General features: G+C 52.9%; 2 protein-coding genes across 3 annotated transcripts in view; one reads left to right on the forward strand and one right to left on the reverse strand.

The window, feature by feature from the left end:
- SLC41A2 (solute carrier family 41 member 2) overlaps positions 1–14,007 on the forward strand; it is a 178,814-nt gene extending 164,807 nt beyond the window's left edge. The window contains exons 12-16 of the transcript XR_014313864.1: positions 7,266–7,352; positions 8,742–8,822; positions 9,377–9,636; positions 10,452–10,978; positions 11,543–14,007. The gene's annotated coding sequence lies outside the window, so the exon portion shown is untranslated. The remainder of the gene's footprint in view (positions 1–7,265; positions 7,353–8,741; positions 8,823–9,376; positions 9,637–10,451; positions 10,979–11,542) is intronic.
- The window catches only part of CHST11 (carbohydrate sulfotransferase 11), a 254,347-nt gene that overhangs the window by 8,312 nt on the left and 219,092 nt on the right, over positions 1–26,943 (reverse strand). The window lies entirely within an intron of this gene.

Here is a 26,943-nt window from a genome sequence, read left to right on the forward strand (position 1 = left end):
CAAGTACACTGAGAGGCAGGCAGGCAGAGAGAGAGAGAGAAGGAAGCAGGCTCCCTGCTGAGCAGAGAGCCCGATGCGGGACTCGATCCCAGGACCCTGAGATCATGACCTGAGCCGAAGGCAGTGGCTTAACCCACTGAGCCACCCAGGCACCCCACTTTTTGCCATTTTTAAAAAAAGATTTTTATTTATTTATTTGACAGAGAGAAACACAGTAAGAGAGGAAACACAAGCAGAGGGAGTGGGAGAGGGAGAAGCAGGCTTCCCGCCGAGCAGGGAGCCTGATGTAGATCTCGATCCCAGGACCCTGGGACCATGACCCAAGCTGAAGGCAGACGCTTAATGACTGAGCCACTCAGCCCCCCATGCCCCTACTTTTTGCCAATTTAAATTACTGTGTGTCTTGGTGTGAATCTCCTTGAGTTGATTTTGTTGGGGGGGGGGGGGGTTGGTCTTTGTGTTTCTTGGATCTGGATATCTGTTTCCTTCCCCAGATTAGGAAAGTTTTCAGCTACTATTTCTTCAGATAAGTTTCCTGACCCCCTTTCTTCCTCTTCTGAGATTCCTATAATGCAAATGTCATTATGCTGGATTGTGTCACTGAGTTCTCTTAATCCATTCTCACTTTCTATTCTTTTCTCTTTCTCCTGTTTAGCTTGACTGCTTTCCATTACTCTCCATTACCTTCCATTACTCATTGATTGCTGATCTGTTCTTCTGCTTCCTCTAGTCTATTGATTCCCTTTAGCCTATTTTCAATCTCAGTTATTGTGTTCTTCATCTCTGATTGGTTCTTTTTTATGTTTGCTCCTTGTTGAGGGTCTCACTGATGTCCTCCACTCTTCGCAAGTCAGGTGAGTATCTTTATGACCATGACTTTAACTTCTCTATCAGCCGTATGGCTGATTTCTGTATTGTTTGGCTCTCTTGCTGTGATTTTTGTCCTGTTCTTTCATGTGGGACACGTTCCTCTGTCTCCTCATTTTGTTTTGCTCTCTGTGGCTCTTTCTATGGATTAGGAAAGTCTCCTGCTCTTGAGGGTGATGGCCTCATGAAGAAGAGGTCCTGTCATGCCCAGCAGTGAGATGGTCCCTGTTCGGCAGAACCTGGCACTTCAGGGGGGTCTGCTGTGTGCACCGCACAGGTCTTACTGTTGTGGCTACCGCTTTTGCTCCCAGTGCATTCGTCTGCAGTGGCTCTCTTGACCTTTTGTGGGCAGGGTTTGGTCCTTATGGCGGCCAATCTGGGGCTGCCTTGGGCTTGAGGAGGGTCAGCCTAGGCATTTGCCATAGTGGCAGTAGCACCAAACTGCAGGGACTCGCCTTGTGTTCCTTGAGAAGTGTTGGCTGATGGACAAGGCCTGTGGACCAGTGATGCCCCCAGCCCATTCCTGGGGCTGCAGTCAGGCTGGCACGTGTGGTCATCAATGTTGGTCCCTTTCGGGGCTGCTTGCACATGGCTAGGCTTGTGACACTACTTTGGATGGACTTCTGCTGGTGCTGGGTTGGACGGGACAGGCCGTCAGGAGAACGTGGGGCTAAGGCGCTGTGAGCAAGCCAGGGGGAGTGTGTTCTGGCTATGCTGGTTCCTGCAGGTGTCCACGCATCTAAGCCAAGGGGGCAGGGAGGGAAATAGTGCCCACCAGCTCTTTTGTTTTAGGAGAAGTCTCCTAAAGATCCCTGCCTCTCCAGCACACACTCTGAGATTAATAATCAAATACACTGCCTTCCTGAATACCCCAGGCTTTTTTTTTATTTTTATTTTTTATTTAAGCTGCTGGTCTATGCTATATCTCAGCAGGGTTGTCTCTTATATGTCTCTTTAAGGGAGTTGGGGGGCTCAGTTTCCTATCCCCCTCTGGCTCTCCCAGAGCTAAGCCTGCTAATTTTTAAAGTTCTAAGTGTTAAGCTCCACTGATTGTAAGAACTCCTGAAGTTAAGTCCCTCTGGTTTTTAAAGTCAAATGTTATTGGGGTTTATCTTCCCAGTGTAGGTCCCCTGTGCCTGGGAAGCCTGGTGTGGGGTCTGCTCCTCTCCCTTTTCTGTGGCGGTAGTGTCCTTCCTCCCACCGACAGTGTGTCCCAGCTCAGTTTGGTTCTTGTCCATATCTCCAGCCTTCCCGCCATTGTTGATGTGGCCTCTTCTCTACCTACAGCTGTGGAGAGTCTGTTCTGCCAGTCTTTGGCTCATTTCCTGGGTTATTTATGCTGACTAGGGGTGTTATCTGGGTATATCCATGAGACAAGGTGAGCCTTGGATCCCCCTACTCGGCCATCATCTCCAGAAGTTTCCTTCTTTTTCCTTTGGGCCCAACCATTTGCATTTAGGATTCTCACCCTTCCATTTTTGTGGGTATAAACCTGCCAGTCCTTCAAGTTCCAATGACCCCTGCCAGATGAGTGGAAGAATCATTCTTTCCTCTGAAAACCCACTGCGTTAAACATCCTTTACCCCCTGCCCCCAACCGTCTAGTTCACGCTTGGTTTTCTCAAGATTGGTGGCCACTTGCTTCACGGAGACTCAGAGTCCCTCTAGAACCACTGTCCCACTCCAGGCTAGACTATAGGTGACCTGAGTCATGAGAATGCAGAGGGATTAGTGAACACCACACCACCCCCAACCACTTGGACAGCCAAGTCAATAAACCCATGAACCTGGGTATCACCCAACAGGCTAGCCCTGAGTTTCCAATGAAGCACAGTCTCTATAGTTCATCTAAAACATTCACAGGGCATCTGTGATGGGCCTAAATGAGGAGATTTGCTGAGTTTCCTGGAGACCTGAGGCATAACCTGTGGTCACCAGAGAAAGTCATAACACCCTGCAGAATAGCCCTGTATCCACCTCCCCCATGGTCCCGAGGACAGCGGTGGTCATCACACAGCACGAGACAACAACAGACAGTAGGAGGAGTTACTCTATGGCTCTTTCAAAGGTTATTTTAATAGATCATCTCTAATCTTCCTGGTAATTCTCTGAGTTACATACTATCACACTGGAAATTTTCCACTCTCAAGGGAAGGAAGCAAACCAAGACAATGCTAACACAATGGAAATTACATGTGTGAAAAGTAAGGAGACTGTCGTGCTACTTTTAGCCTCATAAACTACTGGAAAGCACAAAGGAGTCGTTAGTGCTTTTCTAATAGTCCCCTATATTGGCTCTCTTCCCAACAAGAAGTAGAGTTTACTTCTCCAAACCCTTGACTCCCCCTGGCTGTGAGTTGCGGACTAGTCAAATGTGGTAGAAGCCATGATGAGCAAATTCTGGAGCCAGGTATGAAACCTTGGAGTTCCTACACCTCGGTTTTCCTGAAAGGCTGCCATAGTTTCATACCACACTGGCGTAAGTTTCCCCCTATCCAACAGAAGTGCCATGAAATATGGACTTTTTCTTCCCATGGCTGTCTTCAGTGCTTAAAAAAGTGGCAGTCACATAGTAGATGTTCAATAAATATTTGAGGTCGTGAGTGAATCAGTTAATAACCTCGTTAGAGAAATGTGATAGGAAAGCAGGAAGGTCCCTCTGTAGCAAATGTTGATAGACACCAGAATATCCCTTAATAAAGGCTGTGCTAGGTTGAGTAGTGTCCCCCCCCCAAATTCATGTCCACCTGGAACCTTAAAATGGGACCTTACTTGGAAGTAGGTATTTGGCAGATGTAATTAGTTGTGGTCTTAATAAATTAGGGTGGGCTGAAATCCGAAGATTGGTGTCCTAATTAGGAGAGGAAACAGAGACTAAGAGACATCCAGAGGGAGATGGCCGTGTGATGATGGAGATAGAGGTTGGAGTGATGCATCTAGGAGTGACAGGATGCCAAAGATTGTCAGCACCACCCAAAACCTGGCAAGAGGCGAGACGGGTCTACCCGGTAGCCCTATGAAATGAAAACAAGAGCCAAGGCTTCAGTCAATAACTGTGCAAATTGATAGAGAGTATAAATGGATAGGAGAAGATGACATCATACAAGAGGATATTTTTACATCGCAAAATAAGGAAAGCATAATAGAGCACGAGTAACAGTGAGGATGAGATTTGAAAACAGAAGCTCTGGGCTTGATCTTCTTTGGGCAAGACCATTAATCTTCTGAGCTTCTGTTCTCTTAGCTGCAAAATGGGGATAGTACCACCTCCTCTGCAGGGATGTCCATGAAATCAAATCAGGTACGGGTTTAGCATTTAGAAAAGCAGATCAAGACCAGTGCAGCATTTGGACAAGATACAGTACACAGCAGGCAGTTAATACGTAGGTGTTTTTTGTTTTGTTTTTTTTTGTTTGTTTGTTTGTTTTTTTTCATGAAAGACGAAGAAAGAAACGCAAAAGAGAGGGCCAGGAATCCCCAAGACCAATTTCACCAGCCCAGTAATTTTGTTCCAGGCAGTTCTAAGACATGGAAGTCAGTTAAAATTTTGAATATGAAACGTTCTGGCTTGCATGTCCTGACTTCTTTCTAAAAAATTTTTTTACTTAAGTTCAATTTAGTGAACATATGGTGTATTATTAATTTCAGAGGTAGAATCCAGTGACTCATCAGTTGCATAGAACACCCAAGGCTTGTGCCATCACGTGCCCTCCTTAACGGCCATCCCCTGTTGCCCCCATCCTTGTTACCCACCTCCTCTCCAGCAACCCTCAGTTTCCCCTTTCCTGACTTCTTAGCAGACAGAATCATCACCTTAAGAGGAGCATTCATACCGTCCAATTAACAACAACAACAAACTGTCCAGAAGAAAACAGAAGGGCTGGGAAGGAGAAAAGAACCATGAGTTTTGCCTATTCAAATCGCTACTGGCTGTTCTGAAGGCAATAAATGACTCACCAAGCAGAGAAACCAGGGGTCTCCCCCACTTATTTTTCCCTAGGTCTTTTCAGTCGGAGGCAGTTCTCTGGCCCTCTGGGTCTCCGGGGAGGTAGCATGTCAGCTAAATACTGCCGTCAGGGCCACAAAGCCATGAGAAATGGAAACGATACCACGGTGTCCTTTTACATGCAGTTGCAGAGACAAAATTAACTCGATGGGGCTTTGAACTGTGATATTTGAGGTTTCTTTCTCTTTCCATTTCCTTTTTCACCACAGCAGCTGAGGTGACAAATGGTGCACCTGCTGCAATGAAGTCTGGCCGGTTCCCCTCAGGGGCGGGGGGGGGGGGGCGTTGCGTGGTGGTTTGGGGCACAGGTCAAGAGACTAAGCACATTCTCAAATGGGGACTTCCCCTTGCAGGGGAAGATAGCCACCTGCACCTCTAGTGTTCGATTTTTGCACAAAATTGTTTAATTTGTTTTTTAATTTACAATAATTTGGGGGGGTGCCCAGGTGGTGAGATCCAGCCTGTGCTCTGTGGGGGGTCTGCTTCTCTCTCTCCCTCTGCCCCTCCCACGGCCCCATCATGGCCAAAATGATGCAGGAGACATTTCTGATGGCAGCCTGGTCAGTTCTAGATCTCTCCATGCTTGTCATTAGGACCAATAGCATGTGAGAAACTGTGATCAGGTAGACGGTGACTTCCAACCTTAAAAAATGCAAATCTGGTCATGCCACCTCTGCACTTGACCCCAGGAAGGGCTCATGGGAGCTGCTGCAATGGTCATAACTCTTCAGCAACTAACAGGTTCCCTGAGTATCAAGTTAGGGAACTCTCCAAGGAGCCTACAGCTATGGGACACCAGGAAGACAAGGGACTGGAGAGGACGCACTGCTGAACAGTTCAGTCCTTTGTCACTGAGAGAGAACGTCTGTCTTTATCAGGGGATCTGATAATTGTCTGAGCGGGAAGATCGGTGTCCTGTTTCACTCCCTTCCTCTCTCCATTTCTTTTTTTAATTTCTCAAAGGTATTTGAAGAGAACACAACAAAGGACCACATTGAAAGAGGAAAAAGCAAATACGCTAACCATGAGGGCCATGATGAAGAATCTCATTTAGCTATGGGCTTCCTAGTAGCAGGGACAAAAGGGAAATGTGACTAAATCTCTTTGCCTTTGTTCTGTGTCATTCCAACTGCTCGGGGTGGACACCCTACAAGATTTTAAAGGACTCAGATTTCAGCGGAGGAGGGAGCATCTGGGATTCGGCTGGCTTGTGCTAGAGTATTCCACTGACTGAATGCTACTACGGCCACTCTGCACCTCATGCATATAGACGGCTTCAGAATTTACAGGACACTTTTACACACGTCATCCTGTTTAAGGAACACACTGGAACTTCTCCAGAGCCTAGTAAAAGGAGGTTTATGTGTTGGCAGACCAAACGTGTCCAACCATGTGATGTCTTTTTTCGGGCTACCACAAGGTATCACGTATATTTCATGTTAGTGGTTCCCAACCACATGCGTGGGAGTCACCTGGAGGGCCCGTTAAAACACGGTTTGCTGGGTCGCACCCCCCAGTTCCTGATTCAGTAGCTCAGGGACCGGGTCTGAGACCACATTTCTGCAAATTCCCTGGCATGTTAGTTTGCTTGGGCTGCTAACAAAATACCCCAGACTGGGTGGCTTAATTAGGAAATTAATTAATCAAATAAGAAATTAATTTTCTCACAGTTCTGGGGGGGTTGGTTTACTCTGAGCCCCCCCCCTTTGGCTTGCAGACATCTGCCCCTTGATGGATGCCCTCTGTGTACATTTGCCTCTGGTGTCTCTTCCCTGTCTTGTGAGGACACCAGTTCTACGGGATTAGAACCACCTAATGGCCTCATTTTCATCTAATCACCTCTTCAAAGGCCCTCACTTCAAGCATGGTCACATTCTGATTTACTACAGCATGTGAATTTGGGGTGGGGGTGGGGGGCACCATTTGGCCTGTTTACACTGGTGATGCTGATGCTGCCAGTCTGGGGACCATACTTTGAGAACCACAGGGTTCTGTAATGAGGAACTCACCAACTCACAGCTACCCTCGAACTCTGGACACAGAACCCGGGTTCCTCGCCTGCTGCTAAGAGGCGCCTGGAACCACCTCCGCTCTCAGCCTGGACTCCCTTTGTCTCCGTTTGATCTCCCCAAAGTACAAATTAGGTCGGAGGAGGCCTGATTCCAGGAAGCCGTGAACATGGCTAGAGGCTCTGGGCTGCATCCTGCTTTCTCATTTTGAGGTCTATTTTTAATCTGGACGGTTAAAAAAGGCATCTATAATTAGTTTAAGTAGCAAACTGAGGGGACTGTTTGACAAAGTCTTTAAAACTTCACTACGTTTCATCTTGAAAGGAAGAAAAACTGGTTTCCTTTCAATTAAAACATCGTCCTGGTGTTTACAATTTCTTTCAGACATCAGAACCCAACCGGAAGGAGCAGCTCTTCCGTTCTGCTGCCCTGGCGGGGAAGGCGCAGAGAAGTGGGAACCTGGAGGAGAAGGTAAATTCTGGAGGCAGCAAGCGTGCGGGTCTGGAGCAATCTGCCATTAACCACTGTTCGCCTGGGCCAGGGCTCAGTTTCTCCACTTGGAAATCCTAATACAAGACCCCTCCCGGCACCTCGGCTGCTGCTCCCGGCACTGGCCGTCATCCTGACAAGCTGAGAACGGGTGGAGAGAGACACCTGATGATATGATTCTCTGGGATTCCAGCACCGTTCTTTCTGCCAGAAAAATTCCTAAACGCTCACAGAAAGGGCTCGCCTGGAGGGATCACTGGAGGATCCGCAGCCCCAGCAAACGAGAGCGGGGCACGGATCCTAACCACCTACTATGTCCCAGGCACTGTTAATCCCCGCACTCTAGCAGATAGGTATCCTCCTGGTCCCAGCTTACGGATGGAGGAAACTGAGGCACAGGGAGACTAAGTCACTCGCTCAAGATCAGGGAGCTCGGGACTGGGGCTGTGCTCTGAGACCCTGCATTGTGTGGCCTCCCGGGGTCCACACCCCTCCCCCCAGGAGTTATCATCTGGAGGGTAGAGACGCTGTAGCCCAGGGTCTCTCCCCTGGCAGTTCCCTGGGATCACAGGAGAGGCTCTAAACACCTGTTGAGTCCTGGGGCTAGCCCCAGAGATGAGCTGAAATTGCTCTGAGTGCGGCCAGCTCCCAGGGCATTCTAAAGCTGCCCTGCTGGGGAACCACAGCCCCACAGGTTCCAATGCCACCAGCTATAAATTGAAGCACATACGGGACCCAAGCAATGCCTGAGCATGATACTGGGCAAAACTCCTTTTCCTAGCCCTCGGATTTAAGGTGAAGGGGCTTTCCGTTCGTTCGGCAGGGCCGCAGGTCAAAGGTCGAGAAGGCCACAGTTCTCAGCCATGTTTGGATGCATCCTCAGGGAACCACAAGGAATTACATAATGCTTAACCACTTTTATGTTCAGAAAAGAAAGGAGAGAAATACTGACTCTTTAAAGAAACAATCTGGGCTGAATCTGTCACAAGGCCTAAAGGGTTCAATGGTGCCAGGAAACTGGTTGCTTAGGATGTAAACTTGTCACCGAGGAAGCAGGGGCTGTTTGGTTACAAGGGCTGAAGGCCTGCAGGAGCTTCTCCTACCTTCCAGAAGCAAAAGGAAGAAGGAAGGGGGTGCACAGATGGGGAGCATTTTGAGCTCTGGCAGATGAGGCGAGGAAGAGGCACAGGAGACGCTGGGTGCCCGAGGGCCCACTGCTCGCCTCCAGAAGCGGAACCCCAGCCAGGCTCAGCTGACAAGGCCACAGGGAGCCAAGGGCTCTGAGGGGAGGTTAACCTCCGGAGCTTTGAGGGCAGAAAGAAGCAAAGAGAGGTTTCAGGCTAATGGCTAAATGACTTCTTTCATGCGCAGGGTTTAAATCTGTGACTGGGATGAGGGTCACAAACTCAATCCACCTTCCAGAGCCTGCCAGAAGTCCCTGGGCCGCTGAAAGTAAGTGATGCCTCTTCAATCTGGCTCCTGTTGCCAGGAGGGAATGGGAACCTGGTCTTTCAAGATGTTTCCATTTCTCAACAGGAGCCAGAAAACCAGATTTTATGTGAAATCTTGGCATTCTTAAATGTTAGCTACAATTAAAAAAAATGGTCTTAATACGTGGGCCAAACCGTGCTTGTTTGGGCTGGGTTTGCTGAGGGCCACCAGCTGGCGCCCTCACCCAGGCATTTGAGGACACCAGGGCTGGTAAGGAGGTGCTCTTCTGAGGGGCAGGTGTTCCACGCAGTACCTGACCTGGTCCCAGCAGATCAGCTCAGTGAGCAGAACCCGGGAGAAGTTGAGGTTGCGGCTGGGGGGAACCCCGGGTGGAACCGGCCAGACTGCAGGCAGGAGCCCCTGGGAGCCATTTGGAAAGCTGTCAATCAGCAGGAGTTATTAAGAGAAACCACCGGAACCTCAGCTCTCCCGGCCCCTTTCTGCATTAGTGCTCACCCGCGTCCTTCTGATGCTCTTCTCCCGCTGTACTTATTCTGTGGGGCTCTCCCTTCCAGAATGCAAGCTCCTGAAGGGCCGGTAGCTTTCACTTTCTTGTTTACTCCCGTCTCTCCACGAACCTGGCACATACGACGTGGGCATGGCTGAAACAGCTGCGGGGGCTTCCAGGTGCCTAAACCTATAGCCCCACATCATCTCTCCACAGAGGTTTCTGGCACAGCCCCTGCAGCAGCAGCGCCGGGACTCCAGGCGTCGGCTGGAAACGGACTCCGGAGAGCTGCGACAGCCTCTGAGACTGGCACTTTCCACCCATCTGGTGAAGCCAGGAAGGAGGAGGAGGGAAATCGTGCGGGAGGGTGCTGGAGCCAAGGGCCGCCCTGGGAAGGCCTGGCGTGGGGTGCGTGCTGCTGGGGCTCCCTTTCAGCCAGGCCAGGTGCGGCTGGAGGGGTTGCGTTTCCAGTTTAGATCAGCTGCTTGGGCTTCCGGAGGCCCCGGGCAGGGTGTGGGAGGGGCGCCGGCGTAGGGATGGGGCTGCTGCCAAGCTGGACCGGCTTCCCATGAATGGTAGCCAGGAACAGGGACAATGGTGAAGGGACGTGGCCCCCACGCTGCTTGGGAGGCTGGGTTTCCTGGGAAATCAGAACTCCGAGGACAGGGGTAATGTGCACCTGCCGACCGACGCTTGGGGGCCCTCGGAAGTCCCTGCTGGCTGGGGGGAGCAGGGAGGAAGTTTCCATGGCACGGCTTCGAATGCTCAAACTGTCTCCCAGCCAAGGTTCTGACTGACGGCACCCCTCCAGGAGGGGCCTCCCGGAGGGTGATGTCCAAGTCAGGGACCTCTGAAGCCCCAACTTCTCTTCCTGGTTTCCCCCTCCTTGGACCAACTGGTTTCACTGGTTCCTTTCCTAGACTCCCCAGAATGTTCAGCTACTCCTATTTTGCCATATCACTTGATCCCTTTAGGGCTCGGTTTTCCCATCTATAAAATGGGGACAGTAGTGGCTACTTCTCAGCGTTGGTCTGAGGATTCAGTGAGCGCCCACGAAGAAAGCAGCTGGCAGGGTGCCACGCACAGAGTAGGCCCCCGGTCAACGGCAATTTGTTTTGTCATTAGCATGTATCCCATTACAGAGGGCTGCTTCGTAAGTGGCCAGCAGAACGGCGAGCCTGTCACTCCACAGCAGCTCCCGATCCTTACGTAAGGGTCCTGGTGGGTGCCTAGCGAATGTGGATTCCTGAGAGGATCTGACTCTCAGGGTATGGCTGTCCTGCGTACCTGTCCTTGACCGCTGTCCCGTGGTAATTCTACAAGCGAAACCCAAGGATGGTGGACCTGTGTTCCATTCTGAGCACTGCTGACTGAGGGTTGCTTTTATGCGAGTGGGTTCCACGTTTAACGTCCCACACAGTTGTCATCTGTGCAGAAGAGCTGACTCACGGCCACGGGACACGACAGCAGCTGGTAGGCCAAAGGGTGGTCTGAAGAGCGATTTCCCAGCTGGATGGAGACCCCCTGTCAGTATGCACTAACAGACTACGCCGATGCACGGGACTGCAGGGGAAGTGAACTCTCGAATGAGAAACACCCAAAAAGGCTGATGTATTTCATGATCGGGTCACGTGTTACAGCAATATCCCCGTTCCTCATTGCTGTGAAGGTATGCACGCGCCACTCCGCTGGGCCCTTGTGTCTGCGTGTGGTCTGTCTCCTGCAGGGGGACGGCTGGCCCTTCACAAAGTGGGGAGGTTGAGCCAGTGCTGCAGAGGGGCCTCCAGAGCCCTCTTCTCAGCTCTGCCAGGGGACACCGCCTCCACTGGCCCCTCCCCTAGTGCCCCCAAGGAGCTGCTTCCACCGCCTTCCCCCGGTCCCCTTGGCCTCAAGCTGCTCCATCCTGATCACAGCCACAGTGCCATGACTGGTATGAGTTCACCGCTGCCCTGTCCGAGGCTGCTGGGACAGCTCCTGGCTAACTCGGTGTCCCAAGTGCCACTCGGTGTCCACCACGTGCAGGACTTAGAGATGATGAGTTTGGGGCCAACACCTTAAAGCCTTTCCAGTACTAAGATGTTCTGTCACCTTCCGCCTCTCCCTCTTTTAAGGATGGCCCATTTGGGACCATGGAACTGTAACAAGAAGGCCGTCACAGAGTGCTGCAGGGACAGACGCGGGTGCATTCGCTTGCTGTGTGCCGAGAAGCCTGTGCACCTGGGCTGTTTTTTAGGTCATGCTGGGAACACATAACAGAACCGCACAGGACAGCGTGGATCTCGACCCCGGCCAACGGATGGATATGACACCCTCAAGTTAATGGCATCAGAGGCATGAACGCCCTTCTGTTTGGAGAGCCTTGGAGGGACTGCACACCCCCAGAGTCCTGGGAACCCAGCTTTAGCGCTGTAAAACACCTCAGTGCACAACTGATTCTGATTTTCGGACGGCAACACTGAGCCCGAGAGATGGGAACTCCTCCACGCCCAGAGCTAAGGCTGCAACGGGAAGCGGCACCTTCCCCTTCCATCCACCCAGCAGCCCTTGCTGGTGACACAGGGAGAGATTCAGGGACAGAGCGAGGAGCAGGCCAGTGCCCTTTCTGAGGTGCTAAACTGTCTCTGTGAAGCGTAGGAAACATCCCTGCTACCTTCCACCAGCCCGTGGGGAGACGAATCTTTCTACCTGGGCCCACAGACGAGGAAAGGAAGAGATCCCAATGCTGTGTGGCAGCCGACAAGTGCTCCTCCAGGGACCAGGCCTACACTGCTGTCACACTCCTGGATCTAGGCCCTCCTGTCTGGACGCCTGGGCCTTCCCGAGCCTCTGCTTCCCTGGCTGTGAAATGGGCTCAGCAACCTGCCTCAAAGGAGGGGAGAAAGACCAGACGAGGAGTTCTGTCTGCCTCGGCACATAAATGCTCGGGAGTGCCTCACAGGGCAGGGGTGGGGTGAAGGGGGATAGACAGTGTGGGCCCCTGCCTTGGTAGACAATGAGGTCCCCAAGGAATGTTCCTGAGAGGCTGGAGAGATAAGAAGCTGGGGGAAAGGAAGACCTTGTAGGCAGGGGGCGGGGTGGGGACAGAGGAAGCAGGGAGACTCCGGGCGACAAAGGCCAGAGCCCCTCTGCTCAGGCTGGGGGCCTGCAGGGACAGGGACCGGGGGGCCCACGGGAGGCTGCGGCACACCCCACCCCAGACCTTCCAGAAGGGAAGCCCCACAGACATAATTGCACTGCCAGAGCGAGGGGGGTTGCTGGGGATCTTTTTTTATACACTAAGTGGCATTCTCTGAGCCAAGGCAACGAACAGATGCAGACAAGCGAGTGGGGTCAGGGTCTGAGGGGGGCTGATTTTCATGAATGAATCGACTTCCTGGGGCGATGGTAGCCTCCGGGCGGGAAACCCTTCAGCTCCAGGGAACAAAGTAACCTGGTGACAGCTGGGGACACCCAGGCCTTCACAGGAGAGAGCCGTGGCCCCCCCTCCTACGGCGTCCCTTTCACTCCCCTGCTCCGCGCCTCCTCGGGGCCGGACTCTGGGCGCACGAGCCGGTGGCGGGGGATCGCCCGTCCTCTATTTCCGTCTTCTTTAGAAAGACACAAAAACCACAGTCACTGGAGAGACGCAAGCCTGCCTCCCCCCTTGTGTTTTTCTGGACTGGCCTGCGGAACGTGCTGGGCGAAGGGTCCGTGTGAGGTCTGGAGGGACACAGAATGATCCAGAAAACTACAGCTTCACCTGCAGGCTCCGGGGGAAGAAGGAAGAAGAGCAGGTGTGGCGTTTATGGAGGGCAGCACGGCGTGAGTAACCGTCATGGCGCAGCAGAGCCACTGGGCCCAGTGAGGGGATCAGACATGGCGGCAGGAGAGGGACAGACCAGGAAGACCGAGGCCGGGAGAAGAGGGGAACTCTCCATCCTTCAGTGAAGTCACGGATACTCAGAGCCACCCTGGGTCTGGGAATTCCTCAAAGTATATCCTGTGTGGGCTTCCACCGCGAGCTGGATGCTTTGTGACTGGAGTGTGGCCTGCGGGGTGGGGACATGGGAAGCGCTGGTGGGACCTCAGCACTGGGACGGGGGTGCCTGCTGTATGCCAGGCCTCCTAAGCAGCTGGCAGCTGCCACTGTTGAACCCCACGATAACCTGAGAAGCATTACCCATTTTACAGAGGAGTAAGCTGAGGTTCAGACTACTTAGACACACATCTCAAGGCCTACACCTTGTAAAGTGGTGGGGCCCAGATTTGTCCCTGGCAGTCCAATTCTGGAGCACGGGTCTGTAGCCCAAGCCCGTGACCCTCACGCTGACTGCCTCTGTGGCCTCAGCCATTCCCGCCGGGAACAGCCGGGAGCACACAGGCCAGTCCACCCCTCAGATCTACCTTGAAGGGGAGGCATGGCTTTCAGGGCAGGAGACACACTTGGGCGATGAGTATTGAACTAAATAAACCCTCAGGAAGGAAGTTCTGATTGAACCGTACTCCCCAGGCTGCTAGAAAATAGATCTTGAAAGTTCTCACCACAAGGGAAAAAAAAAAAAATGTATGACTGTGTGCCGATGGATAGTAACTAGACTTATTATGGTGATCTGTTCTCAAGCTATGCAAGTGTCGAATCAGTTTGTATACCTGAAACTAATGTTCTATGTCCATTCTAGCTCAATAAAACAATAATAAATTCCCTTCCTAAAGTTCTTACGGAGGTTTAAAAAGCACCATCACTTACTGGTTAAGCAGCATATCCCATAGAGATCATCCATAAATGGTGCTAAGGGAAATGAGGTTTTCTTCCCAACGATACCACTCGTTTTGATTCTCAGAGCCACAGGGCATGCTTTTTGCCTTCTTGTCCCTGAAGCCATGTTTGGTTTCTGGGAAGATCTATGATGAGGATACCTCAAGGCAGAGGGACGTGTTTCTCCTTGGCTTTCGTAAATTGGATTTTCAGGGTGGTTTACACTGCCTTCTAGCACATCTACAGGTCTGTTTAGGGAACTAACAGGGTCCAGAGGACCCCAGTCTTTCATGGGCACCTGGAGGAGCTCAGAACTGAACCAGCATCTCAAAGGGCTGCTCTCTGAAGGCCCTACTCAGTCAGATGAGGGCAAAGCAAAGGCTTCACCAGGAGCCCAGCCATCCACACAGGCTTCTTTAGACGCCCTCACCGCGGGGCTGGCCCCCTGCCCACCCTGCTTCTCTGGGCTCTGCCACAGCTTGGCCAGCCCAAGGGCTCCTCAACCAGGCCAGAATCCAGAAGGGCAGGGCATTTTCTCAGAGGTTTATAGAAACTTCTAACCAGAAACATCTGGAAATCCATGAGATGGAGTTGGAGGCCTCAGGGCAAAGCTCCAGCTTGGCCGGGCTGGGCATTCGCTGTACAAGCTTGAGTCACTGGCCTCTTTCCCAGCAGCCTTCGCTGCAAAACAGCCCTCTTTCCTCCTCCTCTCCCTTCCACTGAACACGGCGCACTCATTTCATTCTCGAGGCCGTTGGACTTCCTGTCCCGTCCGTGGTCATCATCCTGAAAGATCCCAGAGGAATCTCAAGCTTGAAATATCGGAGATAATCCATCAAGCAAAACTCAACATCTGGCCTCATGCCTTCCATACGACACGCAGGGGGCTTCTCATCAACGCCGTCTTCTAGTTAAAGAGCCCAGAAGCAGCTCAGCACTGTGGAAAGGGCATCGTCTCTGGAGCCGAGGGGAATAGGTCAGGTGGCAGGGGAGGGTCCTAGCTGTGCAACGTTGGACAAGTCCTTTAAGTGGCCCACGCCTCGGTTCACTCGTCTCTAATGGGGCCGGTAACACCACACAAAATACACAGGATTCAACCAGATGATCCACATCAAGTTCAAAGCCCAAGGCTGATGCCTTCTTTCTGGATTTTGTGCCCAGAAACAAGTGCTTAAAAAGTACTTAAGAGATGCGGAGCTCCAGAGAGGAAGAAAGATTCGGATTCCTTTTGTCGCCGCAAAATAAATCACCATGTGTCTTGCCATCTGGTCTCCTAAGTGATCAGCAAGCTGGGAAGGAGGGTCCCAATGAGAGGGGCTGAGGGTATCGCCAGATGATGTCATCAGCCCGGACTCAGCAAATGTCCGTGACACCTGTGAGTGGGATTTACCTGGCTGAGCTCGGGTTTTGATGCACTCACTGTGACCTGAGGGACACGGGGACTGGGTGATTTCAGCCACTAAATACCCACAGGTGCTTTATCATTAGTCCTGTGGGACTCTTGTTCACTGCCCACCCTGGAGTCTCTCACCGACCCTTTGGAGGCGGGTGGAGAAGGGAAAAGAGACCGGGAAAGGCTCAGAGATTGAGCGAGAAGCTTGATTTCCCAGGTGAAAGCTGGATTTTTGAAAAGTGAAAGTCCAATGATTTGGTTTCTAGGCCACAAGTGCCCCTGGGGTTGAAATAGCCATTAAAACATGCCATAGTCTGGATTTCCTGCCAGGACCTGGTTAAGCGCTGGGGATGTTCGTAGAGTTACCATAGCCTTCCACAGTGGGCATACGTGTAGAAAAGCCCAGCCAGCTTCTGGCACAGGAGCCAGATCAGGACATGCTATTGGTGCAGCCCGGTGCGCACCGCTGGGACTCACAGATGCCAGGGACACAGCCCGGTCGGCACTGCTGGGACTCAGAGGCTCCGGGGACACAGCCCGGTGCGCACCGCTGGGACTCATGGACACCAGGGTCATAGCCTGGTCCACGCTGCTGGGACTCACAGATGTGGGGGACACAGCCCGGTGCGCACAGTTGTGACTCAAGTATACTGGGGACACAGGTCAGTCCACACTGCTGGGACTCACTGATGCTAGGGGCACAGTCCGGTCCATACTGCTGTGACTCGTGGACATGGGGGCCACAGTCTGGCGCACTCTGCTGGGACTCATGGATGCCGGGGACATAGCCGACCTGACGTGAGGGAATCAGCCCGGTCCACACCATGGGGGCTCACGGACATGGGAGACACAGCCCAGTGGGCACGGCTGGGGCTCACAGATGCCGGGGACACAGCCTGGTGTGCCCTGCTAAGGACTTGTTGATGCTGGGGACACAGCCCAGTTCACACAGCTGGGACTTATGGGTGCTAGGAACACAGCCCAGTGTGCACCACTGGGATTCATGGACACTGGGGACACAGCCCAGTGTGCACTTCTGGGACTCAGAGATGCTGGGGACAACAGCCTGGTCCACACCACTAGGGCTCACGGACGTGGGGGTGCATTGCTAGTGCACTACTAGGACTCGTTGATGCTGGGGACATAGCCAGGTCCACACTGCTGGGGCTCACAGACACCAGGGACACAGCCCGGTCCTCACTGCTGGGATTCACAGACGTGGGGACACAGTCTGGTGTGCATTGCTGGGACTCATGGATGCCATGGACAGAGCGTGCTCTGTACCACTGGGGCTCATGGATGCAGGGGACACAGCCTGGTGTGCACAGTTGGGGCTCATGGACACGGGGGACATAGCCTGGTGCACACTGCTAGGACTTGTTGACACCAGGGACACAGCCGGGTCCACACCACTGGGACCCATGGACGTGGGGGACACAGCTCTGTCCGTACCACTGGGACCTATTAATGTCAGGACACAGCCCGATGCACACTGCTGGAACTCATGGACGCAGTGGACACAGATGGGGCTCTCGGATGCTGGGGACAGAGTCTGGTCCACACCGCGGGGACTCACAGGGATGCTGGCAAGGCCACACAGGGCATGAATGTAACCCACCACCACTCCCGCCTCTGAGCCCAGGGTGGGGGAGGTGAATGGGGAGGCAGACCCACCAGCCCTCACACTCCAACAAAAGCCGGAGCAGTTGTCGGGCTGTGAGACCAAAGGGGGAGGCTCCACATCTGTCTCCACAGCTGTATTCTGACGTCTCCGCCTAGCGCCAGGCACTCAAAGCGACTTGGTGAATGAACGCTCCTTGGGGGAGGCTACAGTTTCATTCAAAACCACATCTGGCATCATCGAACTCAGGGACCTCACCCCGGGAAGGGGTGGGGAAGAGAACGCACATTCTGGAAACCTTCACGTGGTGCTAGAAACCTGACGTGTCATTTCCTGAATCGTCTTAACCCTGAGAGGTGGATAAGCTCATCTGTGACTTACAGATGGCAATGCTGAGGGGCCAACCCCCGAGGGGTCTGGTTCCTGGTCCCGAGGACGCCCACTCTCCCTCCATTTCCCCAACACCCGCGTGAGCAGCGAACCAGCCCTCCCAGGAAGGTTCCAGCCAGTTTGTGTTCTTTGGCTTGGAAGGCCAGAGGAACCGCTCATGTCTAGGCACACATACACACAGGATGAAGCGGGGTGGATGGTAAAGACTGGCCGCAGGGAGACAGCTCTCGAGCAGAGAGCAGAGGGCCACGTGGAGAAGGACACAGAAGAGCTGCTGAAAGTCAGTGAAGGAGAGAAGAGGCGCGTCCCTGCCCCGCCATCGACACTGGGGAGCTCCAAGGGGCTTCCTGTGAGAGTTACATCCCGCACAGCAGGGACAGCGGGCTATCTCCTCAGCTGGGACTCTTCCAGCAAGAAGGAGGGAGCCCCGAGAGCCCTCCTGGGGAGCTAGGGCACCTTCTCTCTGCTCCAGAGAAGCTCTGGGTTCATCGGTCAACCTCCCACGGAGACGGAGGGTGGGAAAGCCACAGGACACCTGTCCCCACTCTACAAAGCCAGAGTGAGGCTGTCACACTGTAGCTGGACTTCTCACAGCTCTACTGTCCACCTGCAAGCCCCCCCATCCCTTCTGCCTCCTCTTATTTCAACGCCCAACCAAATGTCTCCTCCTCTAAGCTAGTCAGTGAGGCAGCCATTCGGTCTTCCGCGCCGTCCAGGTCCTGGGCACACCGCTATCATCACACCATGTCACGGGAAGCTGTTTCACACCTGTTCCGGCCCCAGACCCCAAGCTCCTTCTGTTTCTAGCTCCTTCTCTGTACTTAACAGGGTAGGTGTTCAGTAAATGGTTGCGGGGATGAAGAATGGACCGATGTCATCCGTAGCTAATAACGATGGCCTCCTTGCCGCCATGGGCCACGCCCTGCCACGAGGCTCTTGTGTGGTTACGTCCGTGGACGCCCCCATGACAACCCTCTCTGGCAGGCCCCATCCTTCTTCCTGTTTGATCCAAGAGGCCAAGTGTGCAGAGAGGTTAAGTAACTGGTGTCAGGTCACACAGTGAGGGGGTGACAGAGGCAGGATTCCAACCCAGGCAGGAGGCTCCTGAGCGTGTTGGTCACGAGTGGAGCATCTGCACGGGCAGCCAGGCAGGCTCAGAGTCTGGTGAAAGGGAACCAGTGAGTAGCAGGTCCAAGAGGCAGGCCCCACCGCTGCCCTGTGTTTGAGGGGCTTTGTTGTCATCTGACACCAGCCAGCCACCGATAGCTTAGGGGACCGAGTGCTAGTCTGCGCAACCATCTAGGGCTACTGAGAGCCCCTGGTCCTGAGGGCAGGTGGAAATCAGGGAACAGAGAGGGCAAAATCACCGACCCAGCCTGCCTGACACACAGCCTGGGAGGGAGGCCTGGAGAGGGGCTGCTTTCCCTCCTGGTCCAAGTCCCTGGCTCCCAGGTGCTCCCCAGCCAGACACCCCAGGCCTCCCCCCCCTTAGTCATTCTGAGTCCAGCTTGCCACTCCCGAGCTTTATCCGGCTCCCGGCGAACTCAGACACGTTTCGGCTGACCCCTGAGCCACCACGTGCCTGCCCTATAGGGTTCTGTACCTCCCTTTCTCACGCTCCTGCCATGATGCTGTCTGCGCTAAACTGTGCCTGGACCTCAAACTTTAAAGAACACGGGAACCCACAAGGCAGGTAAAGGGCATGTGCCTGCTTGTTAAAATGCAGATTCTGGGGCCCCGCTTCCAGAGACCCATCTGTGCCACAGGCCTAGACCTCTGCAGGTGACTCACAGTTTAAAACCTCAGTGGTAGTTACTAGGTGACAACAGCTCATCACATGTATACAGTTTCTCCTGATTTGCTAGGTCCCCTTACCTCTCCCTGGAGCATCACAACAACCGATAACATGCTCTGGACAGGAGGCACAGGCGCCACAGGAGATCGGTTCAAAGAGCTGCGGGCTCGAGGTGCCGGAGAAGTCAGACGGGAGGCGAGAGCCCACAGCCCGGCCCCGGCCCTCCAGCCGCGTGTCTGCCTCTCCGCCAGCTTCCCTGGGCCTCTCTGTCCCTGCTTCTGTCTCTCTTTTCTTCTTTCTTGCCACAATTCTCAAAACAATTCTAGACACTGAAGGTACTCATTCATTAGGGATAAACCGTAAGACTAAGAGGAAAACAAAAATCGCCCAAACTCCCAGTTACCAGAGGTCATTATTAATGTTTCGGTGTAGTCTTCTAGCTGTGTTCTTCGGTTCTAATGGCCACGGCACTGTTTTGTCCACCACACTTTCCCTTCTGAGACAGTTAGCCGGGAGCGAGGACAGTACTGTTTGACCCGGCACGTTCAAGGAGGGACGGATGCTGGCTATCTGCCTTGTCCCTTTCTGTCCACCGCCCTCCTCCACGGCCACTCCCCTTCAGGCTCCCCCCTGCCCCCACCCCAGCCTTTATAAGCGCAGGTGGCATCCAGGAGGTCGCCTTCCCAGGCAGGGAGGGGGCCTCTAGATGTCCCAGGGGTCGAGGACAGGACTTCAGGAAACTTTAGGGGTCTCCACTGGCTTCCTGAACAGAACGAGGGGGACAGGAGCACACTGAAGCTAGTACTTTCCAGAGGGACACAGCAAAATGCGGAGCGCTGTGCGGAACCGGGGACTCAAACTCCATCATGCCCGCAGATGGAGGGAGGGGAGGCTGGTGTCTGAGGGGCCGGTCCGGCTCCACCTCCCAACTCCTTGCTTCTGAAAGACAACAAAGTCCTTGGTGATGCCAACTGACCTGGGCTTTACTTTCTTTCTTTTTTTTTTTTTTAAGAGGAGCTTAGAGTTGAAGACTGTTTAATCATTCCAGATGCTTCTGAATCGGCAAGACACTGTGCGTATGCTGACGATGGGGGTGTCTGACTTTCTCTTTTCTCTCACTCTGAAATCCAGCATGGATCCCCAGGGCTTTGATGTACGTGTAGTCACAGCTTTGGGGAAATTTTGAGGCCAACCCTGAAGAGACTTGCAAATTAGTTCCTGCAAGACTTCTGAATAGCGACTGATTACAATCTCTAATTATTTCTAAAGGAACTACTTACTCAATTAGAGTGACAGCCCATGAATAGGATGTGAAAATTTCTTTGGATGGAGAGCAGCGAGAAATCATAGCCATTATTATTTCTATTATTATTATTGTTTTCTAAAATCATGTGATGTCTAGAGGCCATCCACTTGTTCAATACTGGATTTTACCCCAACATATTCCAGAAGGAATGTGTTCTGGGCCTGGATCTTCTTCTCCCCTTCTTTTAGCTGCTGACTTCTTATAACGTCAGACCTCTACAATATAATGCTTCCTGGGGGAGCTTCCTGAGCCCTGTCCTCCTTTCCAGCGCTTCTGTGAGGCTGTGACCATTGGCTTGTCCTCTCACCAGTCCGGAGGCTCTATGCATATTGTGTTCCCTGCTGTGTCCTCAGTATCTAGAATATTGCCTGGCACATAGAAGATGCTTACCAAACACCTACTGAATAAGACTGAATAAAAGGATTGGAGAATGCAGTATTTCCTCCTTGGGTTCTGAACGTAGATTTCTGTCTAAACTTGGTTTTGAAAGCACATGGATTGACTGATGGACTGACTCATTCATTCATTCATTCATTCAACAAACAGGGATCTGTAGCATGTTAGGTGGCAGTCGGGTTGGTTCAATCTCATCATCTCCAATCCATTACCATCCAACATACCACTCCAGGGATTGTGGTGAACTGCTCCCCAGAACTCTGCATTCCCAGGGCCCACCACTCCCACTGGCCATCTTGACGGCGCCACAGCCTTCCAGTGTTGGGCTCTGAGGAGTGAATTTCTGTTTGGGTTGGTGTAACTTCAGGCACCTGGGCAGTTGCAACACTTCCCAGGCTTTGAGGACAGCTCCTGGCCAGGTTCACACCTCCACTGTGTCTCAAAAGGCTGAACGGGATGAGCCAGGAGCAAGGTTATGACCTTAAAGGATCCTGAACGTAAGACCCCAAGGGATATAACACAAAATTTGAACAGTCAAGATCTTAGGAACCCCCAACGATTGGTGGAAGGTAGAGGGGAGGCACCACTCCTTCTAGAAGGTTCTAAACAATGTAATTTGTTATTGCCATGTCTATGTCCTCACTTGGTGGGGGGGAGGGGAGATGTGGCCAAATCAATGCCCAGCTGCTTCCTTCTCAATCCATGGAGACATAACTGCTCATAACTACATGGGTAGAACAGACAAAATTGCAAAGTGGGCAAAACCGTTCTTCTTAATTGTCCTAACAAACGGACATGTCCTAGATTTGTTCCTAGTATCTTCCCTAGTCCTCCTATCTGCCCCACATCCTACTTTTTTAGGGGCCGGAGTTCTGCAGGGCAGGTCATCGGACTGTTGACCCACGGTGAACCTTGCCAGCCGTATGCACTTCATCAGGCAGCTGCTTCTGCTCATGCACAGCTAAGCCCAGTTCAAACACACAGGACTCCAACAGTTGCGAGAAATTATACTCTGACATTTCAGCGGGTGGACAGCAGCCTTTAAAGCGCCCCCTGCCCAAATCCTAGGCCATTCCACCAGTACACTGGGAGGGCTCTTCCTAGAAACTCCCATTTGGAGCAGGGCTGCAGAGCTCCCTTGTCTGGGGGCAGCGGGAGCGTGCAGAGATGGGAAGGCGGAGGCAGGCCGCCCCTTGCCCATCCCACTCCCAGGGGCCGGCCGTCGCGGGGATTCTCTGGTCTGCTTTGCGGAAGTGGCCCGTTTTCAGTTTGCTGTAGCAGGTACTTATCCCGGGCCGCTGGTTTATACCACTGCCTTTTAATTACAAGCCCCGCAGGCTTCCATTTCAGCCCAGCTGCCCTGCTTTTCTCTTAGAACATGCTGAGGGGCAGGTCCCGCGTCTACCTCGAGCTTGGACTCTCCATCCGGGGGACGTACAGTATGATCTCCGCTGGTCACAGAGACCACCCAGAACCCAACTTCCTAAATGGTCTGTCTGATAATGAAAAGGACAAAAACTCCTTTGAACTCTGAAGCTGGACCTAAAACAAAGGACGGAACGGTTGCTGGTTATGTAGTTTGCTAAGGATTTCAGATGAGACTCTAAGCACCCCTCACGAAGCAGGCAATTATTTCTCTCTGCCGTGAGGGGAGGGGGCTGATTTGTTTTCTGTCCCATCCTCTGGTCGATGGAGGCCTCGCTAAGGACGCCTTGACGGCAGGCACTTTTCTTGCCAACCCTACTTCATTAAAGGATGGGCAACAAGGCTTAAAGAAGAGGCCTCTGTTGCCCACTCACATCCTGATTACTCAAGATGGTGGGGGCAGTGTGGTGAGGAAGACATTCCCTGCTCCATCCCTATCAGACTTTGGGAACCAGGCCGATGGCCCCTCCTCGATGTGCTTGGGTCTGGTGAGTGGTGAACCTGCCTTAGGGATAATCCTTCCCGGGAGACTTGACCTGGGGCTGTGGCTGTAGAACCCTGCTCGCCCCCTCCCAGCCCTCCAGAGAAATCAATCCCTGGTGTGTATAGGATGGTAAGAACGGGTGTTCAGGAAGACCAGGGTAGCAAGTCAGGACCTGCCACAAGATGGCTGTGTGACCCTGCGTGCCTGACTTAGCTTTTCTGAGTCCTGAGAGTCATTAGCTCAGTGTGGGGGTTAAGGAACACCTAATTCTCATGGTTTTGAGCACTAAGTGAGCAAACCTACAGGAGAGCCTTGTGCAGTGCCTGGAGACCCAGGGGAAGCACGCTTCAGAATGAAAAAACATAATCAGTAATAGGGATATTGGGGTGTAATTTTGAAAGCCACCTCGGAACTGTCTGATCCCATCAAGAGTCTGATGACCTGCCTAGCAGAACGCAGGCCCCTGGAAGAGTAGGCTATGGGGCAGATAGGTTTTGGTGAGTGGAAAACCCGTCAAGTGAGGAAACCGAGACCCAGAGAAGAGCACTGATTCGGCCAGCGTCACACAGCGTGTTACTGCAAGGCTGGGATGAGAAGCCAGGCCCTCACACCGTGATTTTCCTGCTATGGTGTCACAGCCTAGCGCACATTAAGTACATGTTTATCTTTCATTCATCAAGGAAACAAAATACCGAGAATAACTGGAAAAGTGTTGCTTCTAAGTGAGCTCACACTGTGCTAAGGGTTTCATGGGTGCTGTTTCAACCCTTGCCCATTTCATGAGGAAGACGCTGTTATCATCCGTATTTCAGAAGCTCAGAGAGCCGAGGAACTCGCCCAAGGTCACCCCGGTATCTGACATGTCTGTCCCTCCTGCCAACACCCTGTCACCGCCTCAGGTTCTGAAGTGCTAAGTTACTGGGAAACAAGACCCCGGGTTGCCTGCCAGATGTAGCAAAGAAAATACAAACCACTACTGAAATCAGAATTTCAGGTAATTTTAGTATGAGTATGTCCCATATTGCATGGGACATATTTATACCAACACATTACTCCTCGCTGATCTGAAATTCAACTTTGACTGGGCGACCTGCATTTCTCCGTCAGCCCTACAATAACGTGACGTGTCCCTTGAGGCAAGCCACGTGGCCTCTTCTGGTCTCCGTTTCGCTCTTGTCCGACAGGACGGACCAGAGCCCGGCCCAAAGGCTCTGTGACTGAATCCCCAGGAGAAGGGAAGGATGGAAGCAGCTCTCTAAGGACTGTTCTGAGCCAAGACCAGCCCCAGGAAATCTGCACAGAGGCCTTGGAGGGGCAGCACAAGGCCCGAGGGCGAGCACCTTGCTCTGAGACCCTGTCAGCTCCTCCCTGACCCTTCGGAGCAAATGACTCTACAAGGTACAAGCTCCCTGGGCAGTGATGCGAGCAGAAAACCACGCAGAATTCTTATTTGTTTTCGAACTATGGTACAGCACCCACAACATAAGATCAGCCATCACCATTTTTCAGTGTACAGTTCACATCGCTCTGTGACCACGGCCGCCCAGTCCAGAAATGTTTCAGCTCCCCAAACTGGAGCTCTGGCCCCCGTGAACACTAGCCCCCAATCCCTCCCCCCCTGCCCCTAGCAACCACCCTTCTATGCTCTGCCTTGTATGAATCCGGCCCTCCAGGTCCTTCATGAGGTACAAACACACGGAATCTGTCCATTTGCGTCCGCCTGGTTGCACCGAGCAGAACGGTCTCAAGGCTCAGCCCTGTGCCAGAACCTCCTTCCTTCTTAAGGCTGAACAGTTTATTCTATGTAACTTTTCCTCTCTGGGGAAGAGGTGCCGAAAACACCCCGATATGCTCCATCGTCTAGGCTCTGAGGATGAAGCCCCTTGCCAGGGAGGGCTGCGGAGGTCGCATCCGTCAGGCGGCTCTCGGCAGGGGGGTGGGGGGCCGAGACAGCCCCCTTCCCGGAATCTAACCTGGACCCTCACGGGCTTATAGGACTCACCACCTCCCGGGGGTGCTTCTCTCCACGCCAAAGGGCCTGGCAGCAAGCCAGAGGCAGATATATGAGGCACTCCAAGGAGGTTTTATTTCTGCTCTAACAATACAACTGAAACGGGGAGTGATTTATTAAGGGCAAGCATCGGGGCCGGAGCAGAACAAATTCCTGCTTGGCAGCCGGCCGCCGGCAGTGTAGACGCTTGGGGCAGCCTGGCCGGGCCTCGGTGGGGCCTGGGTCCTCAGTCGAACCGGCCGGAATGGCACCAACGGGGAGCACCCGAGGCTGGGGGTGAGTCCCCGGCATACAGTAGGTGCTCAGGGGAAGCGGCTGCTCTTGGGAAGGTGGGATAGGGTGGTGGCGCTCAGGAGATAAAACCCCAAATTGGATGGGTGTGTCAGGAAGTCCCTTAATGGGATTTAGGGCACAGGATTACTCACGTAGATTAAAAAGAGGACGGACTGTGCAAAAATCAATGGAATAAAAATCCCCAGCCTTGGGTTGTTTAGTCTGGTGAGATGTCCACAGGCTACTCGCTGAGCCAGTGGGCTGTCTGCGCTCCTCCCTGGAAATGTGTGGGTTCTCTGGCGGGCAGGGGGAGCTGCTCCCCAGGTTCCTAGGGTCTGAGTGCCCAATGTTTGGCTGGGGATGGGCACTGCATTTACCAACAACTCTGGGTTTTTTAAACGAACCACATGCGTCTCCAACAATGGCAAAGTGGCTGCCTCAGAAAGAAGACCCCTGTCCGCAGCCAAGGGGAGACATTCTCCGCTCACCCCCCACTCAAAGCCGTCCCTCATGTAGCCTGGGCTCTTGCCAAGGAAAAAAGTGAAGAGTGGAAAGGGGTCAGAGGGAGAGGGACAGAGGGAGGCGTTACTCCACACTGAAGGTGGACTGCTGACCTCCCCGTCCCTGGGGAAGGGAAGAGAAATGACATGGCCTGATCACCCATGGCATGCCCAGGTCCTGTGCCCTGCATTCAGCTTTGGGTCCTGCCGCTGCTGCAAACTTGCTGTGTGACCCTGGGCAAGTTGTTAACCTCTCTGTTTTTTCACTGGCTACTGGGAGACCGTAATGGGTTAACACACAAAGGGCCTACCACAGCATCTGGGATATCATAAGCATTCAAAAAGCATCAGCTCCTATTATCCCCCCGTTAATTAAGTCCTGTTACGTGTCAGCTGTCTTACTGTTATTAATACTGCTAGCTATCCCCACAACTCCTCTGGGAGGTGATACTACCCTCACGTTACAGATAAGGAAACTGAGGCTCAGGGAGTTTGCAGAGCTGTGGAGTGGGGACTCAGGCCGGGTATGTCTGGCTCCTTTGGAAGGAATCAGAATCTCGTGGTGGGAAGTTTGCCCCAGCAAAGGTCTGACCAGGCACCTGGGCATCACACCCCTGAGAACTAAGGGACAAAGACTAAGAAAATCATTAGCCTCCACCCCAGCACACAGGAACCCTTCCCTTAACACTTTGGTTTGTTGGTGGCAACTTTAAAATCCTTAGGAGGCTGACACGGTTAGAGTTCTGGAAAGACGCTCTCTCCATCTCAGCCTCAGAAAGATCTTGGCTGACTTTTGATCATGTGTCACTGCCAGGGCCTCTGAGAAAACCCCAATATCAGAGGGAAGCTGTCAGAGGGCTGGCAGAGGAGAAAGGAAACCTCTTTCCTTTTGAAAGAGGTGGGCAAAGAGCCCTAACAGCCAGGCTGAGGAAGAGACGCAGAAGGCAGGAAGGCAGAGGGACCAGCATGTGGCCATGAGAGCCCATTCCCTCCTGAGAGCAGAACCGTGGCGTGTTCAAGGTCAAATGCATGTCCACCACTTTTAAAGACCCTGGGAAGTCAGGATTCATCCATTCGATGCAGGTGCACTCACTCTGTGTCTTACAAAGCCCACCTGCCTTACCCAGGTCCTGCAGTTGCCCACGATATGAGAAATAATATGAACGGCCATGGCTGGGAGAGAGCTTAGTGTGAGCTTCCCAGCAGCCAAGGTGTAAAGGGAAATATGATGGGTCACAAGACCTTCCAACCCTGGTGGCGTTGAAAATACAGAGTAATGGATTAGAGTTGATGCTGGACTGAATG

The sequence above is a fragment of the Mustela nivalis genome (assembly GCF_964662115.1).
Source record: "Mustela nivalis genome assembly, chromosome: 7".
NCBI lineage: Eukaryota > Metazoa > Chordata > Mammalia > Carnivora > Mustelidae > Mustela > Mustela nivalis.